This window comes from Macaca fascicularis, chromosome 7, assembly GCF_037993035.2.
Source record: "Macaca fascicularis isolate 582-1 chromosome 7, T2T-MFA8v1.1".
In the NCBI taxonomy this organism is placed as follows: domain Eukaryota; kingdom Metazoa; phylum Chordata; class Mammalia; order Primates; family Cercopithecidae; genus Macaca; species Macaca fascicularis.
In genome coordinates this window covers 29,113,854-29,131,080 of record NC_088381.1, presented here as the reverse complement: position 1 = coordinate 29,131,080, position 17,227 = coordinate 29,113,854, and the positions used below count along the sequence as shown (strand labels likewise).

Here is a 17,227-nt window from a genome sequence, read left to right as displayed (position 1 = left end):
TGTTAAGGACTAGAAAAATGTAGCAAAGCAATTAGGTGCATTGCTTGCTAAGAATAGTTCATTGTTAGTTGATGTAAGTCAAACAAAAGAAATGGCAGATGTTGGAGAAGAAATATTGACTAGATTAAATAAAGCAGCCTTTTGCTAAATTCCCAGGTAGAGGTGGTGGTGATAATATGAATAACAATAGCTAATACTTGTTCATACTATGTGCCAGGCACTGTCTTAAGTACTTCACATATATAACTCATTTAATCCTCACAGATACTCAAGGAAATAGATGCTGTTGTCATCTCTGTTTTATGGATAAATGAAACTGAGTCACAGAGAGAAGTTTGTTAACTTACCCAAGGTTACACAGCTAATAAAAGGGCATGCTCAAATGTGAAGTGAACTTGAGCATATGCTCTTAAGCTCCCTGACTGGTAGCAGTAACTAATGTTAAAATACCATAAGATTTTGGGACCAAAGTGGTTTAAAAATACTTGAGGAAAACTCAAAACAGGCATTTGGTAAGTATTGTGATCTTGGAAAGCTGTGTATCCTCTCTGCCTCAGCTTTTATCTTTACAATAGGGAAAGTAATAGTACCTCAGCTCATGGTTATTTTGAGGATTAAATTAATGTATGTGATGTGCTTAAAACAGTGGCTGACACTTAGCATTCAAATATAAACTATTATTTTTGGACATTTTCTAAAGAAGAAGCCAGTCAGTTAGTGAAAGCTGAGGAAGACAAAAGAAGGGGGCTAATTCAGCTGCATGTTTTGTATATTCACTGTGATCTCAAGTTAAAAGCTGGCTACTGTTGGTCTTTCATCCATTTATGTTGATGAGTCTTGACATCAGTAGCTGTCAAATAATCACTGGCTTGATACAACTTCTGAGATTCAGATACTAAAGGGGTTGACATAGAAATACCCCATCTGTGTTTTTGCCTGTCATCCAGTAAGAAGGAAATGATTCAGTGGACTAAACTCTGTCATTTCTTTGAAGAATGAGAAAAAAAGATAATTGGAAGGCAGAACTGAGAGGCAAATGTGTATATAAGGAGAGTGACTTAAAAATTAATTTTCCCTTCAAGAACTGAAGAAACCCATGGGGTCTGAGCATTCTGCGTTGTGAACAAATGTAGAAAAAAATTAGTTGTTAAAGAATATTTATATTTATTCTTTTGCCTTTCTCGCCTTTGGATCTAATTATGAAAATGTTTTCACCCTTTTTGAGGCTGGGGATTTTAAAAACTGGAAATATTAAACTCAGACTAATAATACTGATTTTTTTTTCGATAATGAAAAGGCAAAATTGTAGTACTTGGAAACAGTACTTCTTAGTAGGTAAACCAAAGTCAATTTGTTAATAGTTAATTCTGTCTTGGCTCAAATAGGTGAAAAATCAGAATAGCTCTTCACGTAAGACTTTTTCTTTTTCATGAGGCAGGGTCTTACTCTGTCACTCAGACTGGAGTACAGTGGTGCAATCATAATTCACTGTAGCCTCCAACTCCTGGGATCAGGAGATCATCCTGCTTAAACCTCCAGAGTAGCTGGGACTACAGGTGCACACCACTATGCCTGGCTAATTGTCTTATTATTTATTTATTTATTTATTTATTTATTTTGAGAGATGGGGTCTCACTATGTTGCCCAGGCTGTTGTCACTCTCATGGGCTCAAGCAATCCTCGTGCCTTGGCCTCTCAAAGTGCTGGGATTACAGATGTGAGGCATTGCACCTGGCCCAGACTCTTACTTAAGTAAAACAGGATGGAATAGGTAAAAAATGCCTAGATAATCAAAAATATTAGACTAAGAGCCCGTGTGTAATACCACAATTCCTAGTAATGATTTGAGTTGAGATTTCTCATATTTCCCTTTCCATGTAAAAGATACTCATCTCTTCCCCTTGTTTACCATATCCAGCCCCACTAACTGCCTTTTAGGTTTTTAATTACCACTCAGGATCCTGTATGCGCAATTCCTGCTGCCTAGAAAGCCTTTCTCCCCAGTCATCACATTGGCGGCTCCATGTCATTCTTTTGTTATAGAACTTAACTGTCATTTTTTCAGAGAGGTTTTCTGTCACTACCCTATCTAAAGTGCTCAGTGAATGTTAATTGCTGCAATTTATTAAATGAGATATCCCTTGTTATTCTGTGTCTGAGCAGCCTGTATTTCCTTCATAGCATTGACAACATTTTGTAATTTCTTTTGTTTATTGTCTGTCTCTACAGCTAGATTTTAAGTTTTGTGAGTCCAGAAACCTTGTCTCTTATTCACACCTGTATTCCCATCATTTAGTAAGCAGTCTTGTACATGGTAGGTGCATAGGTGTTTAATACATATTTGTTAAATGAAAGAAGACTTGTATGTCTCAGTGTCTGTGGAGCAGATAGGAATAGGAGCAGCTGGGTAGCAATCTTTGACTGTTTTACTGATACCAGCTGAAATTCTGCCAATTTAGGGATTGGTTTGAGTTAATGACTGTTAGGTTCTTATCACAATTTTATACACAATTTTTTGGAAATACATTGAAGGATACTGTCCATAACTTACTTAAATAAAGGTTATATTTCGCTAGGCGCGGTGGCTCACGCCTGTAATCCCAGCACTTTGGGAGGCTGAGGTGGGTGGATCATGAGGTCAGGAGATCGAGATTATCCTGGCTAAGATGGTGAAACCCCATCTCTACTAAAAATAAAAAAAAAAATTAGCCAGGCGTGGTGGCGGGCACCTATAGTCTCAGCTACTCAGGAGGCTGAGGCAGGTGAATGGAGTGAACCTGGGAGGCGGAGCTTGCTGTGAGCCGAGATCACCCCCCCCTGCACTCCAGCCTGGGCGACAGAGCAAGACTCAGTCTCAAAAAAAATAATAAAATAAAATAAAGATTATATTTCTTAATTAATCATATCTTATGGAATTAAAACACTATAAAATATCTTCAAAGTAGGCAAAAGCCGTTTGGTGACAATGGTTTCCAGTTTATATACATCTGACTAACAGATGATTCATGCACAAACATTTGCTAGAAGCTCTCTGACGTCCACCCCCTGTGCTGAATTTGCTCCTGTTGCTGTTTCTGAGAGAGAGGGAGAATGTCTGTATGTTCAAATTGGTAAACCTCAGGTTTATGAGTATAAGAAAGTACAAGTCGGATAGAGTAATAGGAAAAAAACTCAAAGGATTTATAGTTTAGATTTGGGACCCATTCTTGGACTAAGTCCCAAACCTGTTTTCTTATCTGGAAGATGTAGCTGGCCAAGGGTGTTGCTTGAGAGCTTCAACTAAGATAATGTGTCAAAGAACATAGTAAGCTGTGAAATGCTATATAAATGTGGACTGATTTACTCTGTGGGCAGGATTATTTGTATAGATGAGCAAAGGGCCAGGTCTTCCCAAACACAGCCAGCTGCATCTTAGTTGGTGCTATTCACACAGTATGAGGATTTTATAACTTTTAGTTTCCTCTTGCTATCCTGACAGAAATTATACCAAACTAGAGATTCACTTGGATTAATAAATGTATACTTAGTTATACATTTTTCAAGGATGGTTGAAATGATGGTCATATTTTAGTTTAAATGGTTTCCTTTTAGCAGCGTACTATAATGCAAGAAAAGTTAAGACACTAAGCTTTTAGGATCGGATTTAGATTGAAATTCTAACTTCGGCACTTACCAGCCAAATGACCTTGAAAAAAATTACACAGCCTTTCTGAACAACGGTTTTGTCTTTTTGCTCTAATACCATCAACCTTAAGCCTTGTGGGAAAGGTAAACTGAGAACATATGGTTTGGCACTTAACATATGCCTAGCACTGGGTAGGGATTGCTAAGTGGTTTCCTCTGCTAACAAGAATACACAACTTGGAACAGCTGCACTGAGGAAATGAGTGTTTCAGAACTCCGTTTTGAAAACTAGTTGTAACAAGCATAAAAGATCAATGGACACTTATTATGTCACTTTCAACTTTGTCTTCTGAAATATACAACCACATAGAAAAAAATCAAAACCAGCATTGAACTACCCAATCTTTAATGCAGATGCAATGGGAGAGGGAAAGTAGGTAATTCGGAACACAACCCACTGTTTCTGGGTGATAGTAGACCATAATGAACAGTTTAGAGCAGCATCAGGGCGGAGAGTGAGGCAGAGGTGGGAACTAGAAAGAGGCTGATGGAAAATACAGAGCGGTGAGATGTTGCCCAAAATTGCTTTTTTCTTTATTTCAGAGTATTACCTAGGATTGATACAGTGCTTGGAGCATGGGCCTTCTGCTTCTGTGACCCAGAATTTAGATTTGTTCCATGATGCTGCAAGATGGCCATTATAGGTTAAGAAACCTTTGGTAGTCTCTTCTGGGAATCTAATCATAACTTATGTTGCTTGTCAGTAATATTTAAGCCTAAATAATGGTCAAACTTAAACATATCCCTTTTGGGAACATGACCAATCTGTATTTGGGAATAAACAAATTAATATTTAAAGTTTTCATATTTTGGTTTCCCACTCTACCAAATGTATATTCCTGAATGGAATTAATTTAGCATCAGTATCTGAAATTAGGCTATTTATAAAACTTTATCCTAACATCTAGAAAATGCATTTACATTTTCCATCACATTAGCAATTTTCTTTTGTGAAGAGAGATCATGGTTTGTGAGAGAGATCATTATCTAGTTGGCCATTTCTACTTAAATTTTTAACAGTAAGAGAATGCACAATTTTAGCCCTTGATATTGACAAACTTCTTTTTGTTTGTTTTGGTCTTAAAATAACTTTAAAGGTCTGTATCATATTTGGTATGTTTGACAGAAGGATGCTGATATACAAAAAATTATTATTCATTTTATAAAAGAACTGACCATAGGGTTTCTCTAAGTTACCATACTTTGCTTGCTGTACCATTATTATAATTAAAAATTTCAAACCCACTGAGGAGTTGAAATACTACGATTAACATCCATTTACCTTTTCATAGATTAATTGTTAACATTTTACAACTTTTGTTGTATCTCCATATAAGTAGGTGGGATAGGTGGGTGGGATGGATAGACATGGAGTTTTGTTGTCTATTTTTTCTATTTTTAATGCAAAGCCTTTTTGTTTATTATTTCAAACTGCTACTTTTTTCAGTTGACACATTGCAATTGTATATATTTATGAGGTCCAATATGATGTTCCAATACATATATGTATTGTGTAATAATTAAATCAGGGTATTCAGCATATCTCTCACCTCATGCATTTATCATTTCCTTGTGGTGGGATAATTCAAAAGCCTCTTCTAGCTATTTTGTAATATACAATAGTTTAGGGTTATCCTCAGTCATCCTACTATGCAGTAGAACACCAGAATTTATTCCTCCTATCTAATTGTAACTTTGTATCTGTTGATCAACCTCTGTCTATTCTCTCCTTTGCCTTCCCTGGTTTCTGGAAACCACTGTTCTACTCGCTGCTTCTATGATAACAGCTTTTTTTAAGATTCCACAAAAGTGAGATCTTGCAGTATTTGTCTTTCTGTGTCTGTCTGATTTCACTGAACACGATGTCCTCCAGGTTCATTTATGTTGTTGCAAATGACAGTATTTTATTCCTTTTGTGGCTCTATAGTATTCCATTATGTGTATGCACGTGTGTGTGTACCACATTTTCTTTATGGACAGAGATTGATTCCATATCTTGGCTATTGTGAATAGTACTGCAATAAACATGAGAGTACAGATATCTCTTCAACATGCTGATTTCGTTTCCTTTGGATATACATGCCCAGTAGTGGAATTGCTGGATGATATGGTAGTTCTATCTCTGATATGTTGAGGAACCTCTGTCCTGTTTTCCGTAATGGCTGTAATAACTTACAGTCTCAGCCATGTGTAACTGTTCCCCTTTTCTCCACATCCTTGCCAACATTTGTTTTCTTTTGTCTCCAGCCGTTCTAACCTGAGTAAGGTTGTATCTCATTGTGGTTTTGATTTGCATTTCTCTGGTTATTAGTATTGTTGAACATATCTTCATATACCTGTTGGCCACTTGTGTAAGTTGCAGACATCTTGACACTTCAGCCCCACATACTACATGTATCCAGCAGTATGCTAGAGCTGGCAGGTACTGGCTTGCAAAAGCTGATTGTGTACATTTCATTTCAACTCTACACCTAGTTGGTTACTTGAAATCAGCCATGGTAACGGTATTTATACCATGGAAATTGGCAGTGCTACAAACCAAGGCCTTTTTTCCTTTCTGAGCCAGTTGTTAAACATTTACCACCACACCACTGCATGTGTCTTCTAAAAATAAAAGTATTCTTCTGTATATCTGCAATACAGTTACTACATTCAAGAAATCTAATACTTTTCATAGTATTAATATCTTTTTTTTTTTTTTTTTTGAGACGGAGTCTCGCTGTGTCACCCAGGCTGGAGTGCAGTGGCGCGATCTCGGCTCACTGCAAGCTCCGCCTCCCGGGTTTACGCCATTCTCCTGCCTCAGCCTCCGAGTAGCTGGGACTACAGGCGCCCGCCACCACGCCCGGCTAGTTTTTTGTATTTTTAGTAGAGACGGGGTTTCACCATGTTAGCCAGGATGGTCTCGATCTCCTGACTTCGTGATCCACCCGCCTCGGCCTCCCAAAGTACTGGGATTACAGGCTTGAGCCACCGCTCCCGGCCTCATAGTATTAATATCTAATGTACAGTCTATACTCATGTTTTCCTTGTTGTTCCAATAACATCTTTAGTCATATTGCCTTTTAAAGTTGTGCATTGCTTCCTTTTACAGAAATTGAGTTAGACCCTGATGTTAGACAACGTTTACAAAAGTTTTGGAGTACACCATAAGAATATGATAAAAAATTAGATCATGTAAATAGAACAGCTAAGTAATATTTTAGTAGATTTTTCCTCTAGCTTTTAAATATTATTTGGACAAAATGGATTAAAGAGAAAAGTGAATGTTATTGAAATTCCAGATTTTATTCATCGATAACACATTAAAGAATTATATTTTTAAACCTAAAGTCTCAGGCTGACTGACCTCATTTCCTAGTGATTTCCAAGGTTCCCTGCAGTCTAGCCATATTGGTCTTGTTATTCTTTAGTTACTACAAGCACATTTGACACCTTGAGGCCTTTATATTTGATATCTTCTCAGAATATAAGTCTCATGGCTCCTTTTTTTTTTTTTTTTTTTAACTTGACTTTCTGCCATCAAGGAAGCCTTCTCAGACCATCCTTCGAAGAGTAAAACTAATTTATTCTCCCTTTACTCTTCATTACTCTTCCTCATAGTTCTTAACATTGTTTAACCTGATATTCTGTTTCTTTTCCCCTCTCCCCAACAGGAATATAAGCTTCATGAGGGCAGGGAAGGGATTTGGTGGCATTTGTTCACTGCTGCATTTCCCCATACACAGACAGGTACCTGGCATTTAGATGCTCTTCAATAAGTGTTTACTGTTGAATGAACACTTGCATGCATTTTAATATCTTTGTGGTGTAGCATAAAACTTATTACTTGACAACTTTATGCATTCTCTTTTCTGAGATGTGTTAGTTTAGTAACCCTAAGATCTAATTCTCCACTGTCAGTTTTTTGCTTCTAAATGGGAATGTTTATGCCCACTTCACAAGGTTATTGGGGGATCAAATGAGATGATATACATGAACTCCCTATATACAAGATAGAGTGCTATGTAAATATAAGCAGCTGTTCATTCTCTAAGCATTTATGTTTACATATCAGCTATTGTGCGAGGTTCTGGAAACATACAGATGAATAAGTCATCAGGGTACTGTGTGTGAGTCTGGGGGGCAACTAGAAAAATTCTTGACTCCTTTGGCAATGTCCCTTGCTAATGTAGTGTTTGTGGTTTGAGGAATCATGACCTCAGATGTATTGCTTCCCTAAACTAAGACATTAACATCCTTCAATCTTCTATCCTCTTAAAAATTACACTAGTAATATGAGTCCGTCAAAGAAGTACAAAATATAGATAAGCTAAAAGAAAGGGACAAAATAATAGTAATGCTCCTATTCTGTGATTAGACAGTTCACGTTTTGGGGGTGTGAGTGTGTGTATCCTTCTAGTCTATAAATGTATGTACATATTAATAATATATTTTTTAATTAAACCATATATACTATTTAGCAAACTATTTTTTACCTAATATAATTTGTGTATTTTCATGTCATTATTCTTCCATTATGGTATCTTTAATGGTTATATAGCTAACTTTTGCATGCCTGTGTTATTTGGCCAATTTATACTTCTTAATGTTTTAATTTTTAACTGTGGTAAAATGTAGATAACATAAAATTTATCATCCTAACCATTTTCATGCGTACAATCTTTTTGTTGGATACTTAAGCTCCAAGTTTTGGCGAATACAAACAGCACTGTAACAAACATTCCTATAGTTTAAATCCTGGTGTATTTCCTTATTTTTTCCAGACAAAGTTCTAAAAGTAGAATTACTTGATCACAGTATATACAAACATTTTTTGATTATTATAAAATCACACTTTTTGATTATGGTAAAAAAGTGCCAATTTTTGGTCACCAACAGTATATGAGAATAAAAATAGTTTTTCCCCTACCTGACACTCTTGTTAGCTTTAGTGTATGAGCAAAACTCACACAAACGATTCTAAATTTGATTTCACATTATAGATATTCTTGAAAGAAAATGGCTAATTACTATCTGATTTGTATCTTGTTTTCCTCCACGTACAAATAGTAGACATCTTTTCATTCTCCAACATTATATGCCCAACCTAAATTCTAACTGAAATCTTCAGTCTCCCCTCACCCCCGTAATTTCAACTTTTATTTTAGATTCAGGGGGTACACGTGCAGATTCATTACATGAGTGCATTTTGTGATGCTTGGGTTTTGGGATACAGATGATCCCATCACCCAGGTGGTGAGCATAGTACCCACAGGTAGTTTTTCAGTCTGCACCTGCCTCCCTCCGTTCCCCTTGTAGTCCCCAGTGTCTATTGTTCCCACTTTTATGTCCATGTATACTCAGTGTTTACTCCCACTTACAAGTGAGAACATGCAATATTTGGTTTTCTGTTCCAATAGATTTTTCTTTTGGTCAATTTCTGGCTGGTATTCCTTCCCCTGCACCCCCCTCCCCCACCCAGAGATAGGGTTTCACTCTGTTGCCCGAGCTGCAGTGCAGTGGCATGATCATAGGTCACTACACCCTTGAACTCCTGGGCTCAAGTAATCCTTCCACCTCAGCCTCCCAGGCAACTAAAACTACAGGCGCACACCACCCTGCCCAGGTAACTTTTAAATTTTTTGTAGAGGCAGGTCTTGTTATGTTGCCGAGGTCTGGAACTCCTGTCCTTGAGCAGTCCTCCTGCCTCAGCTTCCCCAAGTGCTGAGATTACAGGCATGAGCCACCATGCCCACACTCTAGATGGTATTCTTGATTTGACTTTCAGGAATTGTTGTGTGGCAGTTAGGGCAGTGGAAAGAACATAGGTTTGGAGCTGGACAACTCACTGTTCAATCATCAGCATCATTACTTACTAGCTGGGTGAGTTTAGGAAAGTTAAACTCTCTATGTCTTAATTGCCCGGAAATCTGTAAAAATGGGAATAGCAATTCTTTTCTCAAGGTTTCTGCGAGGATTGAAAGAAATAGTACATGTTAGCATCCAGCTCAGTGCCTGGGCACAAGGTGGGCACCAGCTTTCTATGAAAACAAGTTGTCACACTGAGGATACAGGGCCAGTATCCCCTAAATCTACTTTTTCCAACTAGGATTCTAGAACTGTAACTATAATAAAGTTTACTAACAGTAGTACTTACATCTAGAAAATCTGTGGGGGATAATGTCTGAAGTCTTTAGTGCTGTGTAATTATACGAGAATTTGCTGTCATGACAGTTGTGCTCAACTGCAGATGCTGTCAATCCATGGTTTCCTACTTTAGTAAGGAGCACAAGGCAGAGTGGCCTTCTGTGAAGTTAAACTCTGGCATCGATTTCCTTTGTTGTTGATTCAACAGTGTTTCAGCTTACTCTAATCTTGGATAAAAAGAGAAACGTATGCCTGCTCTGGATGGATAGAATTCAAATTTGCTGTGCAATGAATTTGAATTTTTGTGGCATTCATTTTATGTAGATACGTGTGTCTATTTGAACTATAATATTTCCCAACTTCTTTGATATCTCACTAAGGAAAGTTTTGGTTACCGAGGTGGGAGGATTGCTTGAGCCTGGGAGTTCAAGACGAACCTGTATGACATAGGGAGACCCCATCTCTACAAAAAAAACTTAAAAATAAAAATTAGCTGGGCTTGTTGGTGCATGCCTATAGTCCCAGCTCTTGGGATGCTGAGATGGGAGGATCACTTGAGCTGAGGATTTAAGGCTGTAGTGAGCTATGATAAAGCCATTGCACTCTAGCCTGGGCGACAGAGTGAAACCTTGTCTCAAAAAAAAAAAGTTTTGATTAAATAGTTAAATTCATGTAATGTGTGTCATCTTAACAATATGTACAACTCTTATTTTTAGTTTATCTTGCAACAATTAGGTAATCTGAAAAAAGTGATGGTTTTGTGCACATGATCATTGGGCTAAATTTTTTCTTTTCATTCAGTAGTATTTATTGATGAACCATTCTGTGGTATGACCTCTGAGATATGTATTATGTTCTCTGCCCTATAGAAAATGTAATCCAAGAAAGAAGATAAGTATAATGCAGGACATTTGAGAACTGAATGAATGATAAAAGTAATGTTTATCAAAGGTCATAGGGAATGATTAATTCCAGCTGGAGAAGTTAATTTAGGGCTGGGACTGTCTTAGCAGAGACAGCAGCTGAGTTGATCCTTAAAAAACTGGTATGATTTGGATAGATAAAAATTTAGAGATTGGGGCAGGGAAGGGAATGGAAGGAAGAACATTCTGATCAGAGGGAATGAGTTAAGGTGTGAAGATAGAGTTCCGATGTTTAACGGACGACAGACAGACTAATGTGAATGGGAAGGGTTGCTTTGGAATAGGGAGAGATTAGAGTTTTGAATGTTAAGCTATAAGGAGTTTGAGCCTCATTCATTTGCTAGTATCAGACAGTCTTAAAATCAGTTTTTAGCTCTCAAAATTACATTATGGCCTGCTGTTATAAAAAATACCTAACACACATCTACTGTTAGCTAAATCTTTTTCTTCTCCATTTATTTTTCCCTTTGCCACCATTCTTTGTTTATAATGTATGAAGGATTTGTGTTTTATTTTACAAAAATTCTTGGGAATGTTAACATGGTACACAATACTAACAATACTGTATCTATTGTTTTATAATACTCTTTTTGTCAGAGTAGTAAGCTGCACTATTTATTTTAAAATAGCTGTGTGTTATAACAAATGGAAGAAAAATACAGAGTAAAACTGGAGATTCCATTTCTCATTCCAGATAATTGCTGGCAGAAGTTTGAATTCTATTAGAGGCTTTCATACCCTTCAGCTTCATGTAAGGTCTGAGAATGAAGGAAGTCCCCGTGATACTGATAAGCTTTCCTAGCTGTGTTAGGAGTAGAGATGTATCTTCTTCTCTCCCCAACCAGATAAACACTTTCACACTAAAGCTTTAAAAAAAAAAAAAGGTGATCGTAAGAGTGAGGTTTGTTCAGTATTTTGTGGTAGACAGAGCACTAAGAAGCAATCTCAGTTTCCTAGTCTTAGTTTGCCACTATCTGTGTGAATAATCACCAACCTCTTTGACCACCAGTTGCCTCATCTGATAAGAGATTAGATTAGATCATTTTGGAGGTTCCTTCTAGGTCTAAGGTTTGATCATTCATTACTCCTTTTTTTTTTTTTGGCCTGGCTTGTAAGGTTTCTGATGGCATAACTCCTTTCTTAAATATTGTTTCTCTGAGCGTGTGTGTCATTAAGTTGGCATACTAACTTTTCAGAAATTGAGGTAAAGAGCATCCCTGTGCCTCTGAGTAGTTACTGTGTTGATTGAATGCAGGTTCTGCAGGCACACTTCTGTGGTTCAGGAGGTTGTAGTCTAACCCTGGCGTGTACCTTTTGTAGTAGCTTATGCTGCAGAATTTAGGTATTTACCAGGGTACTCTAAGTTGCTAACAACAACAACAAAATTCAGGTTACATAGTGGTACATATTAAATCCACTTTTAAAAGTTCAGGATGTGAAAATAATTTTGTTATTCTGAAATTACTCACAAAATCACTCTGTCACTAGAAACCACAGTTGGAAAGATCCTTAAAGTGTGTGAGTTTCTTTCATTTTTACAGTTGGGAAAACATACGACCCGGAGAAAAGCAATCTATCCAACTAAAAAAGTAAAACTCAAATTCCCTGTTAGTTGTTTTAGTATTTTCTGTATTTGGTATTACTTCTAGCCTCTAGCAGAGCACAGTTGCCTCTAGGTTCTGGCACCAGAAATGAAATAATGATCATCTGGCTTTTATCAGGAAACTGGAAAGGAACAGACTAAGTGATTATATTTTGACATTGTTCTCAAAGTAATACATGCATACTCTTAGAAGTAAGTCGAATGGTAATAAGTAGACTCAAAGTGAATAAGACATTTCATCCTTGAAACTAGGAAGCTAAGAAAGAGATGGATATAAAGAAATAAGAAATTAGAAATAATTGTCAAATTTAAAAATCAGGAAATAGTACAAACTAATTATTTAGAAATATAGAGGACAATATTTTTTCTTTAGTTTCAATGTATAAAAAATGAGGCTAATGATAGTACCTACTTAAAGGGCTATTGTAATGAGGAAATGAGGTAGTCCATATAAGGTGCTTAGAAAATAGTATTTGGGCCGGGCACAGTGGCTCATACCTGTAATCCCAGCACTTTGGGAGGCCGAGGCGGGCGGATCACCTGAGGTCAGGAGTTCGAGACCAGCCTTACCAACAAGGAGAAACCCCATTTCTACTAAAAATACAAAAAAATTAGCTGGGCATGGTGGCCCATGCTTGTCATCCCAGCTACTCGGGAGGCTGAGGCAGGAGAATTGCTTGAACTTGGGATGTGGAGGTTGCAATGAACCAAGATTGAGCCATTGCACTCCAGCCTGGGCAACAAAAGCAAAACTCCGTCTCAAAAAACCAAAACAAAACAAAATAGTATTTGATTCTGAATAAATACTCAATAAATTTGCCTATCATTGTTAATAAATTAGCATCTCTTCAATATGTAAGATAAACACATTCCAAGTGCGCTGAGAGAAATATACAAAGGCTAAGAGAGTGGCTAAGTCAGAGCAAGGAGAAGTCCTCTTTGGTTAGAATGGTTAGGTAAGGCCCCTGAGAAAATGAGCAAAGGATGAGAAGGCACCAGTTGTGTAAGGGGGAAGAACATCCCAGGCCAAAGGAATATGTGCAAAGGTCCTGAATTTAGAAAGTCTGGCATGCTTTAGGAACTGCAAGAAGGCCAGCTACTATACGATAGTTTGTGCTTCCCTCATTTCTTCATTTTATACTGTCTCCTTCACTAGAATAATTGTTCTTCAAGGGCAGTGATGACATCTGACTTCTTCCCAGCTGTTTTCCTCACACCTGTGACAAGTTGACACAGAATTAGTATTTATTAGATGCTTCATAAAAAATTAAGTGCCTATTGCTTACTTAACAACTTTGTAAGTTCTAAGATACCATAATTTTATGTTTGGGCTTTTATCAGTGAGTTTCATGAAATATAAAATTCACGCTTAAAAAATTTAACATATTTAACTGTTTTATATCTCTAACTGTACCATTAAGTTCAAAATATTTTAATGGGCTGGGTTAAATGCTACATAGGATGGTCCTGGTTTATGCCTGTTGTCCCTGTGTCCAATCCTATTTCATAATGGTCTCCTTTCACTCTAAATGTGTTACCACTGTTTGGATCATGAATTTTACTCTTTAATTTTTTAATACATTTTTTTTTCTTTTTAGAGACAAGGTCTTTCTATGTTGGCCAGGATGGTCTTGAACTCCTGGCCTCAAGCAAACCTCCCACCTCAGTGGACAATGAATTTTATGATAACCGTAATAGTCATTTTACTGTTCTGCTAGTTCACTCAAATCTTGTCTTTCATTAACTGGTATATCATTCTGTACTTAGATAGCTTAAATATAGATTAAAATAGCTGATTTGCCCCAGCTGTGTTTTGTAGGATATTGCATCTAATATTTTGTAATTTACATGGGCCCTTGTTTGAAATCAAGGGATTGACAACATGGGATGCTTGTTTTGATTTAGTACAAAACACTTGAATTTTGTTTTAGAAATGATCTATTTCTAAAATATTTCTCCCAAACACCCATATTTTGACAAAATGTTCTTTTTGAAAGTGATATGAATTCTTATGAATATTTCCTTCTGCAATATAGTTGTGATTATATAGTCTTATTGGTTAAATATGACAACATTTTAGAATTTAACTGTTAGAAATAGTAAAACCATAGACATTTGGACCATTCTCCCTCTCTTGTTCACTGAAACAAGTATTCACCGAGCACTTTCAATGTGCCTGGCATATGTGCTGGAAGTACTGTGATGAGCAAGAACTAACATGGCCTCTGCCCTCAGAAGCTTGTAGTTTGAAAAAAAAAAACAAAAACAAAAAACAAAGTCCTTTCTTCCTGGGGCAACAGGTGAATCAGAAGCTGAGGTTACCCTGTGATGTTTTAGAAGAGGTGGGACTTGTGGGTAGAGGAGCTGGCCCAGAGGAATAAGAGAGTATCAGATGGCATGTACAAACTTACAGAAATTGTACACTCTACTCTCCCTTTCTTTTTTTGTTTATTGATACAGGTTCTTGCTCTGTTGCCCAGGCTGGAGTACAGTGGCTTGATTGTGGCTCACTGCAACCTCCAATTCCTGGGCGCAAGCAATCCTCCTGCCTCAGTCCCTGAGAAGCTGGGACTACAGTGTGCACTACCATGCCCAGCTGATTTTTAATTTTTTTTTTTTTTTTTTTTTTTAGAAACGAGGTCTCACTGTTGCCCAGCCTGGTCTTAAACTCTATCCTCAAGCAGTCCTCCTGTCTCAGCCTCCTAAAGTCTGGAATGATGAGCATGAGCCACCATGCCTGACCTCCACTATCCCTTTCTATTTGTGGTGGTCTCCAATATTTTGAGTTTGAATGGGAGGGGGGCATGTATGTTTGATGGTTTGTTTTGTTTTTGTGAATGAAGAATGAAAAATTATTCCCAGTAAGTGCAAGCTTCAGTTGAGGCGCTCAGTTTATGAGGTCTTACTGTTGTTTCCTCTCTTAGGTGCTGCAGTTAAAATCTTCCTGGTCTAAAATGGTAAAAACTATTGAGGTATTCAAATAAGTACTTTATAAACTGAAATTGCATTGAAAATGGAGAGCTCTCGTAGAAAGGTTGACTCTAGCATTTATATAAGGGAAAAGACAACTATTGTTTCCCTCTACACAGAAAGCTATATTCAGTAGTTATAGCATTTGTACGTTGTGAATCCTTAGGGATCTCTGAACATCTGTGTCTTTAGTAGTGTCACCTCTAGTAAAAGAGGGCCTGTAGAATTGAGTGGTGACAGCCTGTGATGTATGTGAATTTTGGCTGTAAGTCTCTAGTGACTATTTTCTCCAACTCTATTTAGTACAATTCTACCTAATTTCAGCTGTTGTGCTTCCAAAGTCTATGTTTGTTGAATATGATATGATGAAAACCAGTATCTATTTGGAGACAGTGGGATGGATGGTAGTAATTGAGAGACAATGTCAGATGGAGCAATGGCCTTAGCATTTTTTTGACTGCAATCCACAATTAGACATTTCACATGGCTGCCCCATAACAACATCCCTATCAACCCCTGCCCCAAAACAAGTTATTTACCAATCTTGCTATGAGCAATGATGACTGATTTTTTTTTCTTTTCTCTACTTTATTTAAAAAGAAAATGATAGTCTCAACCCCTTATATTAATTTTATAGCACATTAATTATACAGATTGTTTTAGCACTTAGAACTAAAAGTGTTCAAGATTTGATTTTGTTATCTTCTCTGTGTAAGCTTAAGTTGCTGACTTACTCTGAGTTGTCATTTTATTGATTAAAACTGGGATAGTAATAGTATTTTACACTATTTTATAACTTTGTTAGAATGACATAACCTGAGCGAAGTGGTTGTGCCAGGCACTTACTAAACACACAGTCAATGAGTAGGTTCTCTCCAAAGTTTGTTAGCTTAGGGAATTGGGAGGATGTCACTGACAATAATGGTGACTCTTGTTCAGAGGAAAACTAATTCAGTTTTAGACATGCTGGAGTTTGAGGTAGCCAAAAGAGTTTAGTCATATCACTTGGAAGAAAACCAACGTAAAATAGTTTCAAATAAGCAAGTTTTTAAAAATGTTAAATGCAAAGCAAACAGTATTAAAGCTTTGGGGACTTAATAATTGAGTCTCCTTAAGCTACACAATTGACTAAATACACATACAGCTTTTTCACTCAACCAGATTTTTGTTAACATTCTCCAGAATTTAAACTGCAGAATCAGTCATTTGTATGACTGTTTGTCTCTGTTAGCAGACATAATGACATGTATCAGTAATAGTAATTGTGGAAAAAAACCACAGCACTTGGAATTAAACCTAGAGTAGGTGATTCTTACAAGGTACCTACCTCAATTTCTATGATTCAGTTTCTTCATCTACAAAATATTATTTCACAAAGTTGCAGTTGTCAAAGGGACAGGTAAATATGGGATCCATTATCTTCATGGAAAAACTTGTCATAAAATGTTATATTATTATAATACAAATGTATGATTGGTTTTCAATCTAAGATTGAATCAAACATAGCATTCTTTGTAATAGCAGGAGATTAACATCCCATAATATATCTTTAAAAGAAGTATGCATAAAGAAAAACCCATATGCACCTCTGCACACATTTTATGTAATGATGGTGATATTAATTTACAAAGTATATAGGAGATTAAAAGTGAATTCTTAATACGTGATCTTGATTCTTATTAAATCTGACTTATGTGTGTACAAGATATTATTAGACGAAGTGTTTGTCTAGTAGCTTAGCTTATAAATAACCCCTGTTCTAGCTCATTTTAAACAATGTAGTATGAATGATGCCAAAAAACAGGCTAGAACATTTTCTTCTTTCCAAGATCTTAGATTTTGTAAACAAGGCACTACTCCTGGAACTAATCTAGGTCATCATAACCCAAAATCTTTTGAAAGATGAGATCCTCAATTA

The 17,227-nt window shown here is 36.8% G+C and overlaps 1 protein-coding gene across 15 annotated transcripts in view; it reads left to right on the top strand.

Moving 5' to 3' along the window:
- The window catches only part of ATOSA (atos homolog A), a 132,151-nt gene that overhangs the window by 36,738 nt on the left and 78,186 nt on the right, over nt 1–17,227 (top strand). For 2 of the 15 annotated variants that reach the window (XM_073995827.1, XM_073995826.1), the window contains exon 3: nt 7,341–7,416. The exons of the other annotated variants lie outside the window; for them this stretch is intronic. The gene's annotated coding sequence lies outside the window, so the exon portion shown is untranslated. The remainder of the gene's footprint in view (nt 1–7,340; nt 7,417–17,227) is intronic. 15 annotated transcript variants of the gene reach the window in all.